This window comes from Balaenoptera physalus (assembly GCF_965194825.1).
Source record: "Balaenoptera physalus genome assembly, chromosome: 15".
Classification (NCBI taxonomy): domain Eukaryota; kingdom Metazoa; phylum Chordata; class Mammalia; order Artiodactyla; family Balaenopteridae; genus Balaenoptera; species Balaenoptera physalus.
The window spans coordinates 46565438-46580046 of NC_138894.1; the positions used below are offsets into that span (position 1 = coordinate 46565438).

Genomic DNA, 14609 nt, shown 5'->3' on the forward strand with positions numbered 1-14609 from the left:
CAGTAGTTGTGGCGCGCGGGCTCAGTAGTTGTGGCACGTGGGCTCTAGAGCGCAGGCTCAGTAGCTGTGGCGCACGGGCTTAGCTGCTCCGCGGCATGTGGGATCTTCCCGGACCAGGGCTTGAACCCATGTCCCCTGCATTGGCAGGCGGATTCTTAACCACTGTGCCAGCAGGGAAGCCCTGCCTGTACATTCTATGGGGAGAACACGCAATAAACAAGACAATGACAACAATAACGCGTGTGTGTTGTGTTTGGGGGTGAGAAGTGCTAGGGAGAAAATAAAGACGAGTACAGTATAATGTAGGGTGGTCAGGGAAGGCCTCACTGAGGAGGTGGAATTTAAAGAAAGACCTGGAGGAGGTGGAAAGAGGTATGAGGATATCTGAGGCAGAAGCATTCTCAGCATAGATGAGAGCAAATGCAAAGGCCAGAGGCCGGAGCATGCCTGGCAAGTTTAGGGATCAACAGTCAGGCCAGTGTGACTGACTCAAAAACAGGATGAGCACAGAAAAGACTAGAAGATGAGGTCAGAAGGGTGTGGGTGTGTGGGTGGGGGACGGTGGAGGGCCTTTTTAAGCACTTTGATGTACTCTGAGCAAGATGAGAAGCCACCATTTGGTTTAAGCCTAGGAGTGACATGATCTGATTAGCATTTTAAAAGGATCCCTTGTTGCTGTGTTAAGAATAAGCCGTGAAGGACAAGGGTGAAACCAATTAGGAGGCTATTGAAATAATCCCAGGAAGAGAAGAAAGTATCAATATCTTACACCAGGGTAGTAGTAATAGAGATGGTGAGGAGTGGGGAGATTCTGGATATATTTTGAAAATACAGTCAAAAAGATTTGCTAATGGGTTGGTTGTGGGTGTGAGGAAGAGAAAGGAGCCAAACAGAATGTCAAGGTTTTTGACTTGAGCAACTAGAAAAAGGGTTTTGCTATGAATTGAGACAGAAGGCTTCACGGGTGCAGGTTGGGAAGAAGATCAGGAATTCAGTTGCGGGAACTTACTCCCTAGATCCCTGTTAGACAAGTGAAGGGCCCAAGTAGGCAGGCAGATAGATACATGAGCTTGGAATTCAAGGGTAGGGTTGGGGCAGGAGATTAACTTTGGGGGCCATCAATGAAGAGATGGTATTTAAAGCCAAGAGATGAAGAAGTTTTTGAGGGAATGACAGCAGATGGAGAAGTCCAAGATGTGGGTCCTGGAATGGTCTAGTGTTTATGACTGGGAAGAAGAAGAAAAACAAGCTGAAAGACAGAAGGGCCAGCCAAGAGCTAGAAGGAGAGTAGGAGAAACATGGTGTCTGTCCTGGAAGCCAAGTGAAGAAGACCCATCAAGGAAGAGGGAGCGTTGACTGTTGCTGACAGAGTGAGTAAGATGAGGACTGGGAATCCTCCGAAGTCAGAGTCACTGGTGACCTTGAGAAGAGTCCTGTCAGTGGAGTTGGGGGTGTGAAAGTCTTGATGGAAAGGTTCAAGAACAAATGAAGAGGAGGGATTGCGGCCAGTGAGTACAAACGATGCTTCAAAGGCCACTAGTTGTAAAAGGAAGAGAGAATTGGGGCTCAAGCTAGAGGAGGACGTAGGGTTGAGAGAGGTTTTTAAATATAGAAGAAATAACCACATTTGTACATTGATGGAGAAGATCCAGTAGAGAGGGAAAAATGGAAGATTCAGGGCTAAGGGGCTCTACCTTGTAATATTACGAACACCTACATTGTATTGACTGCTAATATGTGTTAGGTTTTTATATATGCTATTCATTCCTTAAAACATGAGATATATGTTAAGGTTCCCATCTTATTAACGAGGAAGTTGAGACTCAGAGACATTGAGTTTCTTGTCCAAGGTCACCCAGCGAGGACAGAGAAGGGCTGGGTCAGAGCCCAGTCTGTCTGAGGGAAGCTCAGGCCATCTTGCTCCTAGGCTCACCAGCTACCCTTCTGGTTGTGGAGTTTCCCGGGCACTGAAGGGGCATATTTACTGTCTTAAATCCCTGACTAAAGGAAGAATCTGTGTACTTCTCACAACCATGACCAGAGACTTCAGTCATGGGGAAAGTCTGAGTCATTCTGCTTTCCCTTCTTTCCTAAACCCTGGGACAGGAGACAACAGAGAAGGTGCCTTGGCGTTTGGTTTGCCCCAAACCTCTATACATTAGACATCTAATGAATAACGTTATGCTGTATGTTGGAATATACAAAGGGATGGAAATCAAGAGTCCTGAGTTTTAGTCATGACTGTTACTATATGGTTATCTTACTTCAATGAACTTTGAGTTCAGTGTCCTCATTAGCAAAAGGGGAATAAAAATATCTGTCCTGTCTGCTGCTTGGGTGGTTGTGAAAACATCACACTATATCCCCTCTACCCCCAGTACTCCCGCCATATGTGAGATCATATGCCATTTCCAAAGTGTATCACATACAATGGCACCAGTGGCTCTCAATACCCGATGCACAACAGAGCCCGGCAAGCTTATACAAATACTGCTCTCCTGCTAGGATGTGGGGCAACTAGAATTCACAAGCGCTACTAACGGAGTGTAAATCGGTACACCCACCTTAGATAGCAGTTTGGCAGCATCTATTGAAGTTGAGCCAATACCTCCCTGTGATCCAGCATTTCCAGTCCTGGGTTTATCCCCAAGAGAAATGAGTACCCAGGTGCATCAAGAGACATGTACAAGGATGTTTGCAGAAGTATTATTTGCAGTCGCTCAAACTGCAAACAACTCAAATGCCCATCAACAGTAGAATAGACTAATTGTGGTATATCATATATAATGGAATACAGACCAGTATTGAAAGTTTGCAAAATACAGCTGCAATCACATGGGTGAATCTCACAAATATAATATTCAATAAAAGGAAGCTGACATAAAAGATTTTCCTCAAAACATGAGATATCATACAATTAGGAAAATCAGGAAAATCTTAAACCTCAGTGGTGTTAGAAGCCAGGACAACAGTTATCTTTGGAGAAGAGGGAATGAGTAGATTTTACAGGGAGGGCACAAGAAGGGCTTCTGAGTTGCTGGTGATTGTGTGTGTGTGTGTGTGTGTGTGTGTGTGTGTGTGTGTGTGTGTGTGTGTGTGTGTTTTCCTCAGTGATGCTTATACAAATTAAAAATACATACATGTTTGGATAATTTGCTGAGCTGCACACTTAAGATTTGTGCACTTTTTTGTTTTTATGTCTATTTTACTCCAACTAAAAAACAAAACTGCTGCCTAGTTCCCATCCTGGGCCAATTAAATAAGAATTCCTGGGGGTGAAGCCCTGGCCTGGGCGTTTTCCAGAGTGCACCCTGTGTTGAGAACACTGCCTCCTGCCTTTGTTGGTGTTGTTCCTTCTAGGGGGGAAGACCTCCAGCTCTGTGTCTGGGTGCTGTGTCTCCGTGCCTCAGGGTGGTGGAGAGGACAGGGCTGTCTGGTGGAGAGAAGGCTGGAGGACCCGGTGTGCTGATGGCTGACAGCAAGAGTGGCCTTCGAGGACATGCCTCTGAGGGTGAGAGAGAGCAACCAAGTTTCTGGAACCTGCAGAATCAGCCTCATGTGGGAATGTGTTAGAAATGCACCCTAGATTTGCTGGGTTAGAAACTCTGGGGGTAGGCCCAGTAATCTGCTTTAACAAACCCTCCAGGTGATTCTGATGCGTCCTGAAATTGGAGAACTACTGCTCTAAAGAGTAGCAAGAAACCAATTTGGCCAATTTGGCAAACCCTCAAGAGATCCATTCTGGGAATAGGCGTTTTGCTGGTTAGTTTGGGTTTTGCCCTCCCCCTCCCCCATTGGTCTAGCCCCAAATCAAACCTATACCATTAGTTCTCAATTCTGGCTGAGGAGCTTTAAAAAAGGTTTCTCCCCTGCTGGGTCTCAGGCATCCAGATGCTTCTGACATGGGCCAGGGCTGATAAACTCTGTTCTATATTCAGGTACTTTTGCGGTTGAGACAGATGATTGTTAACACCTGCCCCCAAATTCTTTTGGTTGTTTCCTGCAAGGCCTGTGAAGCAGAAATCAGCGGCTGCTTGTCCAGATCTAAAGGTGTTTCCTGCGGGCCAGTTTGGCCTTGCTTGCAGGTACCTCTGCGGACCACAACGCTGAACCGAGACACCACCTCCGGACACGCACATGGGGCCGGCTCTTCAGCTACACATCAAACACCAAGTCTGCTGCCCATGCTGGTTGCCGAGTGAGGTAATGTGAGTTAAACCCCTTAGTTTGGTGCACAGAGAAAATGTCAACAAATGCTAGCTATCCTTATCTTCATTATCTAAAGTGTGTGGATCCCTTTTCATTTAAGCTCATAAGATACCTGCTTGGAAAGGCCCATCTTGGTTGTTTCATCTTGAATTCTCTATCCCCCCAACTTTCCTGCAAAGCCCAGGAGGGACCATCCACATTCATGAGGGTTGTTCTAAGCCAGTGGCTCTTAAAATGTGGTGGTGATGGTGGTTTGGCATGTGGGGGGCGGGGGGTGGTAGTCAGTAGCATGAGTATCACCTGGGGAATTTGTTAGGCCTGCAAACTCCCGTCACCAAAAAAATTTAATAATAATAAATAAAGAGGGCAGGAGGAAACTTTTGGAGATAATGGATATGTTTATGGCATAGATTGTGGTCATGGTTCCACGGGTGTATATTTATTTCCAAATTCATCAGATATATGTTAAATATCTACAGCTTTTTGTATGTCAATCATTCTCCATAAAGTGGTTTAAAAAAAAAATGCAAACTGTTGGGCCCCACCCCAGAACTTCTATATCAGAAACTCAGGAGCTGCGGCCCAGCCATCCATGTGTGGTTCTGATGCTCACATTTGAAAACTACTGTTCTGAGCCCTTGCCTCTCAAGACTGTTAGAAATGCAGAATCTCACGCCCCAAGCCGGTTGACTGAATTAGAAACCCCAGGTCATTGGGATGCACATTAGAGTTTGAAAAGCACTGCTCTAAGCTCCCTCCCTGGATCCGGTTAGAATTAGAACACCAGAAGGGTGCATTCTTGGATTGCAGCTTCTCGGCTTCTCACAGAAATGCCATCACGGGACGATAATTTAAGTGTAAGAAACAAATGCCTGAAAGACCTTTGTGTATCTGTGAAAAACAATTTCTACTACCTTTTATCCCCCTCAGATAAAGATTCATCCTGTCGATTTTCTTAGAGGTTAGAGCAAGCATGTATGTCTGTTTTTGAGAAAGAAGTTGAAGTTATGAAACCCGTTATACCTAAGTTGCCAAGACAGATTTTACCTCAGTTCTAAGCAATAGTCCTAATAGATACAGGTTCTCTCGTACAGCTCTCCCTTCTCCATAATGTGACCTTAGTGTTTTCATTCTTGTTTTAACAATTCTATTGCGGCTGCCTTTTTTTTATTATTATAAGTAGGCTCAGATATTGGGTGAGATGATAAGAAATAAGTGTCTGTCTGATACTTTGGAGCATCTCTGCCTGTATAAAACATAGTGATTTCAAGAGTTCAGTTAAAATCCCTTTTGTTCCATGAAGCTTTCCTGGCGCTCTCCACCACAGCTGTAGTTCATATGGCCTCAGATAACATTATATGTATCACATGTTGCCCAGTGTTTTGTGAGTTAATGTTTGTAAAGTGCTTGAACAGTGTAGGAACATAGTAGATACTCAAATTATAATGATTACCATTACCACTGTTATTGTCATTGTTTATATATACTTGTCATTCCTACCAGACCATGAGCCTCTTCGGGGTGAGGAGAGGGCCTTATTTATTGTTGGATTCCCAAATAAGCCTGGTTTATGTTGCACTCACAAGAGCTTCTTACACATAACATTAATGAAAGTAAATATGAGAGTGCTTTGAAAAGGAAAACATGATTTATTGCCATTGTTGGAGCATTGGGTCTCGGTGTATCCTATCCAAAGAGAAAAGCTATTGTGCCAACAAGAGCAGCACATCCCTTAGCCTCAGTCCCAGAGGGCATCAGAAAAAAAAAAAAAAAAAAGGGAAGTGAGGGATAAATGTCACCAAAGTTGTCAGTGAAACTCAGTTCAGAAGAAACTCTGACCAAAACCAAAATGAAATCAACTGAAAATGTTAATGGTCATTTTTAGTAAGTCACAAGAATTTGAAGAAAGGCTATTTTAATAAGTAGAATGATTTCGTTTTCCATATAGCCTAGGAAATTAAGATCTAGATAGTTTCTTTTACTTAGTCTCAGGTCTACTTTGCACCTCTTTTGCAGAAAGCAGTATGGTTTCACCTTCAATAACTTGTCAAAAAAAGAAGCAAAATGGATAGTGTCTTAAGTATTTGTTTTCAAGAGAAAAACACATTGGAGGTCATTTGTGGGGTTATTCCACATAGTATTCTAGGGGGAAAAGAAAGTTCACGCAAGAGAAGAAAATTGAGTTAAGAATCAGGTTTGCATGATGTGCAGAAGCAGGTTCGTGGTGAAACTAACAAAACCTGAGATACGCGGCCCCTCGCTTAGCTCCAGCCTCTTCCAAAGCCCCAAGAGGGACCCTTGCAATTTTGTGTTTGTAATTTGGCATTAGTGTTCATAAAATGGGCTTTCCAAGTTGTATAGGTTTCAGGCTCTATAAAACTGGGACCGCTCCTGAGGAAATGCCTCTCTATTTCTGTAGCTCTTGCTTTTCAGATTTACTTTTTTACGATCTTTTAGCTCTGCTTTGCCAGATAGGTGATGCAAAAACTAGGGGTTTGATAATGAGGAAGAAGGTCCTTGGAGACATGCTGGGAGGAGAGATAGATACAGCTGAGAGCCAAGTGATGAAATGTAGATTCTAGAGTGTTTTCCTTCAAGGATTATCACCGTCCTAGGGTAGAGATTTGCAACCGTGGCTAAGTTTCCCCCCAAGAGACATTTGGCAATGTCTGGAGACATTTTTGGTTGTCATAAAAGGGTTGGTGTGGGTAGGCTGCTACTGGCTTCTAGTTGGTAGGGGCCAGGGGTGCGGCTAAACATCCTACAATCCACTGGACAGCCCCCCGCAGCAAAGAACTGTCTGGTCCCAAATATCAACAGTGCTGATGTTGAAAAATCCTGTTCTAGGGTACTTGTTGCACTGCAGGTCACTGACAACTCAGGTTGTCAAAATGAAGTGCTCAGGACTGCCCTGGCGGTCCAGTGGTTAAGAATCCACGCTTCCACTGCAGGGGGCACGGGTTCAATCCCTGGTTGGGGAACTAAGATCTCACATGCCACCCACAGTGCGGCCAAAAATAAAAACAATAAAATAAAAATGAAATGCTTAGCAAACAGCATGAGGTACCTTCTCAAAGGCATTTTGCAGTTTGGTCTCTCCCATAAACCATTGTTCGGCACATACCTGGCTCTTCCTTCTTTAGTACCTTCCATTCCACCGCCAACGCACAGGCAAAGGCTGTGGGAACAGTGGCTCTAACTAAAACAATGGTGAAAACCTGCTTCCAGCTCTGCTGTGTGAGAAACAGGGAGTCCCTCCTACAGTGGCTTCAATGCTACAGAAGAACCACAGGCCCTGAAGTGGTGCTTTGTTGTGCAAATCCTGATCAAAAGACCAGCTTCCCTAAAACTAAAACAACCAGCTGTTTCCCTTGGCAACGTGAATGTCACGGCAATGCCATGGAAATGTCCACACCATGAAAATGTTGATCCCACTCCCAGGCTGCTGAGCCCCACTAGTTCAAATCCCAGCGTTGCCAGTGGACTGCCCCAAATTCCTGCCCTCTGACCTCAGCAGGTCCTCACTGCCTTTTGGCCTGCCTTCTAATCACCTTCTAATTGTGTGTCTTATTCCCATGGCAACTCACTTCCCCCAAGGCCCCAAACTTTTCTCTCCCTGTTTCCCTTCTGCAGATGTCCTTGCCTCATGCTTTCCTGAGATGAGTAACAAAATAATCATAGCTGCTATCATTTATGCAGCAGCCACAAACACTAGGCTGGTGCAGTATGTACGCTTCATCTGCAAAGTATCGATAACCCTGTTTTGCAGATGATGAAACCAGAGCTTAAAGACTTCTTCCAGCCTCTAACTGCTTCCAAGTCACAATGCAGGCATTTGATCCCAGGATTGCCCATCTCCAGGATGAACTTCTTGTACTTCTATCTTCTCCCCTAAAAATATGTCTCTGTCTTGATCCCTGGGTCTTGGAGGAAGAAAAGTTCTTTCAACCCAAAATTTCCTCCTCCATCTTGATCTTGATTTCCTCCTGTCTCTCACTGAACTTCACTGCTTTGGCTCTCCCCCTTCCCTCTCTCTTTAGCTCAGCCCCTCCTCCCTACAAATGCATTCCGTCTGCCCTGCTTCTCGGACACACTCCTGCTTCATCTGCCTCCTTTGCTTCACTGTTAACTTGTCAATATGGCCACCTCTTCTGCTCCCTCATGCACTCCTTGGCCTGTCCAGTCGCCTATTCCATGAGCAAAACCTAGCTCCCTTTCTGGCTCTGTGTGTCCTTGGCTCCCCTCTGCTCCCTCCTGGATGGGCACCACGTCCATCTCCTACCCTTGTGCTTCTCAGTACCCTCAGGATGGTGCCCTGAATAGAGAGGGTGGTGATGATGACCTCACCTTCAGAACTGGGCAAAAATCAGACAAACACTTCCCAGGGGCCAGGGAGATGGCTGAAGCAGGGCTCCCAGGGAAATTCCTTTGGGCTGGAGTTCTGTTCAGCAGAATGGCCACACACTCTTACCATTTTTAGAGCAGTGATTACCAAATGGAAATACCCTATTTCACCAGAGACTGAGACCCGAAGTCACTAGCTTCATATCTAAATGTCATTCACCTCTTCACTGTAACTGAGGCTCTGAGAAACAGAGACACATGACCACATGCTAGGGGATTCAATTCCTGTTTTTCCTTCCTGTTTGTCCTCTGCTAAATTCAAAAAAGAAATACCTAAAAGAAACTTCTTGGTATTGTTATCCTGGTAACATATTATTACTACATCTGTGGAGGTAAAGTTAAATGAAATAATAAATGGTTTTTGAGCTGTTGGCATCAAATGCCATCAGTTTTTAAAAGACAAGTAAATAACATCTAGGCACTAAATCTGTATTTGATAGCAAAGATCCCTTCTCTGGGTAATTCCATTCTCATACCCTCTCCACTGAAGTGTCTATAGGGATTTCCATACGTTGGTATTAGTAAACTTTTGTCTAACATTCATCCATCTATCTATGGGTTCATTCCTTATCAAAACTGTGTGCTCAGTCCTTGGATAAAACAGACACAGTGCCTGTCCTCAGGGAGTGTAGTCTAATCTGGCACTTATAATTCCATGTGATAGGTGCTAAATAGGAGAAATGTGGGGTGTGGTTGGAATATTTTCACAGATACTCACCCTAGACTTGGGCGTGGCTGATCAGGGCCATATCAGTAATATCTAAGGTAAAACCTGAGTGTGTTAGGTGAGGGTGGAGGGGTGAAGTTGTGGGGAGGGGTTGTCCCAAGAAGAGAGAATAGCATTCTAGAAGGCTCATGTCAAGGGAGAGAAAGTTTTAGGGAACTGAAAAGAAGTCATTCTCAGTAGATCAGAGAAGAGAAGAAGAATGGAGAAAGATTATCATCATCATCATCATTCTCATAGTTAATACTTTAGATGCATAAATTGGGTTCTGTTATTATCCCCATTTTGCAGATGTGGAAACCGAGGCACTGAGAGGTTACAGTAATTTTCCCAGGGTCACCCAGCCAGTATGTAGCAGATCCCAACACAACCCAGGATCTGTGCACTTAACTGACAAAATATTGCCTGCCATCCTACCTTTGAGATATTCTCCAAACTTCCTCCCAGCAATGATTTGGGGACCCAAGGAAAAAAAAATAGATTGAGGCAGCGATTTTATATTTAGTAGGAAGTCTGAGTGGAAACCTTAACCAAAGAAAGCCTGTTCTCCTCTGTCTGCTCCCCTCTGTAAATCAGATTACGGTAGGGAATTCCCTGGCGGTCCAGTGTTTAGGACTCCATGCTTTCACTGCCAAGGGTGTGGCTTCCATCCTTCATTGGGAACTAAGATCCCACAATCCTCGTGGCCAAAAAAAAAAGCAAAAACCAAAACCAAAAATCAATACAGATTAAGGTAAAGACAATGCTCTCCTGAGGGGAATTTTCATTTAAATGGAGGAGGAGCCAAAAAGTTTTGAGTACCCTAACAAGTAGGGTGGATAGAGGGAGATGATTTGGGGTGGAGGCCCAGCTCTCCAGGGGCTCAAGTAGGTGGTACATAAGGGACTACCTAGTCATATAATCGGAAGCATCTTTTTGGCCTAGAAGAGTTGGTATGAATCACTAAACTCTTAATTTTCTAGTAGGGAATGACTTAGGCTCTTAAGAGTTGCACATTAGAAGTTTTTTCCCTCACTCCAATTACTAATGACATAAGTGAAAATTACTCAAGGTGACTCAAGGAGTAGGCTTATTCAGAGGTAGCTGAGTTTTCTTTAATTCCGTGACTGATCTAGAACAAACAACAGCTTCATATCCCTTAAGGTGGAAACCAAAAACAGTTTAATGCCATAAACTTTGTGAGCAAAGACTTCAAAGTGGTGAAGTATGTGGACAGTACACCCAAGTTTGGAGCATGGTGATACGACTTCTCAAGACCAGACAATCCCTTGTGGACAATTACCCACTAGTTCGATTAAACCTTGAGCCTATAAGAAATCTAGCATTTGTTCATGACTAATTTTTCCTAGAATAAAACCATTTCAGTATGAAATTTACTGTATATCACCTTTCCTGAATAAAATGCTCACTTCTCCTGTTTCATCCCAGTTGCCTAATTCCTTCTCAAGAGAGTAGACAAGGATAGGTGGTATTTTAGCTGCTGAGACTGGCTTGAGTCAAAATACCCATCTCCAATACCTCCTGTGGTGAAAAGGATGAGGACCGAGCACTATTTTCCATGTTTATTTCCCAAATTGGGAAAGTTGATGGTTTGCATGTGTATAATAGGTTGGATTAGAAAAGGAGCTTTGGAGAAGCTTATGGCCAGTGGTGGGCCACAGTTACTTGGTTTAGTTAGCTGCCTGAGCGGGCAGGATGTGTGTGTTTCATATCCTTGTTTATACCAGTACTAGGGAGCTCAAAGTCACGTGGAAATAGGATATGGTTTATCAGTTAGTCCTTTCTACTCAAACCATTCCCCACCCCTCATCAAAAAATGAACAATAGTTTTATTGGCCCTCTCCCTACTACTTAAAATTCCTTCTGCCACTTGGCCAGATCTGATTTTGCTATTTCTCTCAGGTACATGGATAGAGAGCTTGGTTAAGAAATTCTGCTTCAAAGGGAGATCAGCTCAGTGCTTTGTGACCACCTAGAGGGGTGGGATAGGGAGGGTGGGAGGCAGACACAAGAGGGAGGAGATATGGGGATATATGTATATGTATAGCTGAGTCACTTTGTTATAAAGCAGAAACTAACATACCATTGTAAAGCAATTATACTCCAAGAAAGATGTTTAAAAAAAAAAAAAAAAAAAGAGTTCGCCCGCCAGTGCAGGGGACATGGGTTCAGTCCCTGGTCCGGGAGGATCCCACATGCCGCGGAGCAACTAAGCCCGTGCACCACAACTACTGAGCCTGTGCTCTAGAGCCTGCATGCCGCAACTACTGAAGCCCACGCGCTGAGAGCCTGTGCTCCGCAACAAGAGAAGCCACCACAGTGAGAAGCCCACACACCACACCACAACGAAGAGTAGCCCCCGCTCACCGCAACTAGGGAAAGCCGGCGCGTGGCAACAAAGACCCAACGCAGCCAAAAAAAACCAATAAAACCAAAAAAGATGGCTCAACAGCTCAATCACAGGAAGGGCAGGGCATCAGATATGAGGGAACCAGGGAAAGCATCCCTCCCTCATCCTGCCTCCTCCTCCCACAATCCTTCTCTCTGGCTAACTCTCTACAAGGACGCTTTCTTCTCTCTCCCTGCAGATAGAGGTTGTCCCCAACATGGTGGTGCCACAGCCTCACATTTCCCATCTTCTATCCCTCTCTTTCTCTGTCTTGACTGGCTTAGCCTCCTACCTGACCATCAAATGTTGGAGTTCCTCGAGGCTCTATCCTAGGTCCTCTTACTTCCTCCCTCAGAGATCCTCACAGTTTTAATCACCATCTCTACTTAGAGAGTTCCCATATTTATTCTCCAACACAGACCTTTCTCCACGCTCTAGGCCTATGTAGCCAACTGCCTACCTGGTATCTACTCTTGGGTATCTCAAAGGCATCTGAAATTTTCCCCTTCTTTCTTGGTAACAAAATCCCCATGTTGTTGGAAGTGGCAACGTACCTGGCTGAAAAGATCACATTTTCCAGCTTCCCTTTGCAGTCAGGGGTGGACAATGAGATGTACGCAGAAGTAATTAAGTTGAGCTTCTAGGGAAAGTCCTTTATAAAAGGCTGACTCAGCTGGAAGTTTTGCCATTTTTGCCCTTATGCCTTCCTCCTCCTTCTGCCTGGAATGTGGATGTGATAGCTAGTGCTTGAGCAGTCATCTTGAGAGTATGAGGAGAACTTGAAGATGGAAATGAGCACTAAAAATGGCAGAGAAAATGGTGGAAGGAGCTTGGGATAAAGATGCTTTCTTTCTATCTACAGACAACTTTTAGGTGAGAAATGATAAATGTCTATCTTATTGAAGCCACTCCTATTACAGGTCTCTATAACTAGAACAAAACACAATTCCTAACACATAATGGTCTCTTCCTACACCTCTATCCTCATCTGGCATCAGACCACACTCCAACCTTCTCCCTCTTCTCAAGTCATGCCGTCCTCTCTGCCTATACTCACCATGCTCTCTTCTGCCACTTAGTCTTCTCACGTGCCATTCCCAATGCCTAGATCTCAGCTCAGTCACCACTTCCTCTGGGAAGCCAGCCATGACCAACTTCACCCATCACAGGTCTCAGAGTACCACCAGCCTCTTCTTTGTAGTAACTGTCCCCTTTGTAATTTCACAATCTAGTGGGAGGGACTAGTCTAGTCCCTCCCACTAGACTATAACCTCCATGGAGGCAGGACTGTATCCTTTCCTTTTATTACCATTGTATCCTTTATACCCAAGCCTAGTTTTGTAATAAGTGCTCACCTCCAAAAAAGGAAAATAAATGCAACAGAAAGGAGTTACTCAGGTCTCTCTGGTCCATATTTTTAAAATCCTAGGGAAGAATTCAGCTGGTTTAGTTAAGGCCAAGTTTCCACCTCAGGCTAAGAGCCAGGTCTGTAAGAACATGGCAGCCCTCATTCAAATCACATGTTTGGATTAGGAAAAGAAACAATTCCAAAAGAAGGGAAAGGGGATAGGTACATGTAACAATAAATGTCCACCCCTTTAAGGCCATCTTCCGTGCTTATTGTAACCTGCTTTTACCTGGAGGGGAAGGTGGAGGAAGGAGGGTTCACAATATAATTTGGCTCAGGTCTTGCATGACCTGGGAGGGGACCTGGTCCCCAAACTATTGTGTATAATAAGGGGGCCACCTTGGTACATTCCCTCAGGGTCTATTCCCATTGTGGTCAATAGGTCATGACAATAAGACTGAAAATTCTTGTTTTATCCAATTTTACGACTTCCGTTCAATTCAACAACACGTGAAATATAAGCTCTTCACTTAAGTCAAAGCCCTTCCCCTTCTGGCCCCTGCTGCCCTCTCTGATTTCCTCCTATTTCTCAATGCCTGAGCTCAGCCCTGCCTCGGGGACTTTGCACTGCTGTTCCCTCTGCCCTCAACTCTCTGTTCCTAGATCTTGGCAAGGCTGGCTCCTGGGGAGGCCAAGCCAGCAGGGCTGCTAGGCATACTTCTGCAGTTTGTACGATGCACAAAGGTGCTGGACTAAGGGCTGAAATTCAGTTCCAGTGCTGCCCACCAAGCTGTGTGCTCTGAGGAAGAGGAGCACTTTTCTTCACCAAAGAGCATCCTGTAGCAAATCAAGGGTCCCTGGGGCTGCATCTGGCCAGAGAGGAGATCTTTGTCTCACTTGTACACAAGCCATGTAAGGCTAGTGGTAGCCCATGGCAAGAGGGCCTTCTCATCAGAGCTGGACGGTTTTTTCCTCTACTGGATGAGGATGACCCTGGGGCTAAATTGACCCTGAAGCTGAAAACCTTGCGACCGACGGAAGGTGGAGAGAGCGCTGTGGGGCGATCCTGAAAGGAAGTTCTGCCTCTGCCCTGTGTCGGCGCTCTTGGTTTAGACTCTTCTTCACATCATCTACTTCATTGTCCCACAAGTATATTCTGAGCTCCCATCATGTGCTGGGGGAGGGATCAGTGGTGACCAGCCTCTGCCTTTTGGGAATTTAGTCTAGAGAGAGAAAGATACAAATCAAATAATCACACCAACAACATTTAACATTAAGCTGTGATGAGCCCAGCAAGGAGACGTGGGTGGGGCCTTGAGAGCTCATGGTAGGAGGAGCTAAGTGGAGGCTGGAGTGTTGGGAAGATTTCCTTGAGGAAGTGACTTAACTGAAAATGGAAGGATGGATGGGTAGGAGGTGACTGGGCAGAAAAATGATGGGACTTGATATGGAAGGTAGCCTGATCCAGAGAAGAATAGAACCGCGAGCCCAGCTCTGAGAGCAGGTCACTCTAGTCCCCGAAGGTGTTTCAGACA

At 44.9% G+C, this 14609-nt stretch overlaps 1 long non-coding RNA gene across 7 annotated transcripts in view; it reads left to right on the forward strand.

The window, feature by feature from the left end:
- LOC309643697 overlaps nt 1-14609 on the forward strand; it is a 108781-nt gene that overhangs the window by 37695 nt on the left and 56477 nt on the right. For 4 of the 7 annotated variants that reach the window (XR_014253983.1, XR_014253985.1, XR_014253986.1 and 1 more), the window contains exons 3-4: nt 3361-3511; nt 4008-4203. This is a non-coding gene — a long non-coding RNA (uncharacterized lncRNA). Of the gene's footprint in view, nt 1-3360; nt 3512-4007; nt 4209-14609 lie in introns of all 7 variants that reach the window. The other 3 variants (XR_014253984.1, XR_014253993.1, XR_014253988.1) reach the window with 3 other exon arrangements.